Source organism: Mercurialis annua, linkage group LG3, assembly GCF_937616625.2.
Source record: "Mercurialis annua linkage group LG3, ddMerAnnu1.2, whole genome shotgun sequence".
Taxonomy (NCBI): Eukaryota; Viridiplantae; Streptophyta; class Magnoliopsida; order Malpighiales; family Euphorbiaceae; genus Mercurialis; species Mercurialis annua.
In genome coordinates this window covers 58,474,820-58,477,059 of record NC_065572.1, presented here as the reverse complement: position 1 = coordinate 58,477,059, position 2,240 = coordinate 58,474,820, and positions in this window count along the sequence as shown.

The following is a 2,240-nucleotide window of genomic DNA, read 5'->3' as shown; positions in this document are numbered from 1 at the left end:
TGGTTGAGTTAATTAAACAAAAAACGGTCTTTACCTAAAATATTCTCATTAATACGTTTGATATTTTCCTTTTTGAATAATACAATTTCCATCTTTTTTTTTGATTTTTAGGTTTTCTACTTTTGATTTTTAGGTTTCTATTATGTTCTATTATACGATTAAAATCACAGCCACTTTTAATCCTAATTTCATATCTCAATTCTCCTCTCTTCCGTTCAATCATCACCAAATCGTAAAGGCCTTCAATTCCCAGGTCGTCGCCGCCAACCTCAAGCTGCCGCTGCCGCTGTTGCTGTCACAAGTCCTCCGCCATCGTAAATCGTTTGGTTGTTCTAGTACAGATAAGATTTGGTGTTTGTTTTTTAAATTTGGAGTTGTTTGGATGAATCTGAGTGGTGTGGTTGGAGAAAAAGGAAAAAATGAAAGAAAGTGAAAAAATTACAGATCTTGTTAAAATGGTTTCAGATTTAGAAATAAGAAGAGGAGGAGACTAGCCATAGCCGCCCTGTTTTTGCTTCCGCTCCCTTCAAGCCGTCGAAACGCCGCCGTTCTTCCCGCCACCTTCATCCACCGTCAACAGCAGTTTTTGATTTTTGTTGTTGCACAACCTGCACTCTAAGTGTTTGAGGAAATGCTTATGATAATTGTAATGTTTTTGGGTGTTTGGGTAACCAATGGCTAACATTAGGTAAACCGTTGGGTAACTTGTAGAGAAGATGAGGCTGATGTCATTAAATGAATTAGCCAAGGAGATCCGCTTGGAGAAGGGGACAGCGGCGCCGCAACAATGTAAAATGTTTATGGATTTGCTTATTTTTTTGTTGTTTGAGTTATGAGAATTATAATTTTTTTGGGTGTTGGGTAACCAATGGTTAACATTAGGTAAACTGTTGGATAACTTGTAATAAATGTTATTTTGAATATATTATTAATAAAATTGTTAGTTAACTGTTATTAAATTTTATTTTTGTTGCTAATTTAACCAATGGTGTACTAAAGATACACCAATGACCTTCGTTTTTAATACACCGTTGGTTAACAAATGGTTAACTAATGATTAATCAATAATTTTAGATTTAAAAAAAGACGATTTAGATTTGATTTGACGGTTGCTCTTGCGGTGATGAATGCGGAGGGGTTTGTAATAGAATTTTCAACTAGTTTAATAGTAATAGAGGTTTAAATTTGTAATATTTTTGTTTTTTGGTTAACCAATGGTGTTAGTATACCGCTGGATAACTAAAATCGTATTTCCGAGATTAAAAAAAATATTTTTGAGAATAACAAAAGTTATTTTTGAAAAAAAAAATTACAAATTGTATTTCTCAAAAAAATAAAAATTTGAGATAGTATTTTTAAGAATATTTTATCTTTTTTTCGGTATATATCTAAAAAAGCCTTAATGGTTTTCATATATAATTTTTCTTAACCAAAATTGAACGCAACTTATAAATTCTTTACATTGTTATCTGAATTTCATCTACCTCAACAGTCCAACATCTCCAATAGTTTCATATTGTAACCCCCTCTCTCAAATATATTTAAATATATATTTTTGAGTGATTATATATGTGGGTTTTATATGTGAGTTAATGTGTTTATAGTTTAATTAAATTATATTTTGCTATTTGCTTTATTTATTGTTGTCGTAGATACATATAAATATAATTAGCTATATTTTATTGAGTAGGCAGTTTCACTTATTGCCACTTATTTTTCAGGAGATAGACCATAGTGACCTATTTATTTAGCTTCATGCAGTCAGCTGATTTGGTTTGTTTAGATGGGTCAACGATGTTATTCGAGTTAGATTCACTTTTTCTTACAAACAGTTATTTGGGGAATGTTTAGAACAGTGATTTATTACTTTAAATTAATCTACGTGTATTTGGTTTTGAGACTATATTTTTAGTTGTGGATGTAATGAGATATTGTTATTTTGGAGAAGGTTAACGTTTGAATAAAAAATTTATGATATTAAATTTAAATATATATTTTTGAGTTAGTTTTAATATATTTGAGAGAGGGGGTTACACATATGCTCCAAACGCTTTAATAGTTCCAGACTATCTAGTAGTTCTAGATGCTCTAGCATCAGACACTTTTGTAATTTTAAAAGTTTTGACAGTTTCAGATGTTCGAACTTGCTTCATATACTCCAATTGCTATGGAAACTCGAACAACACTAAGAAAAGGTGGCCAATATGCCTACCTTTCTTCAATTATTGAATTCAATCATA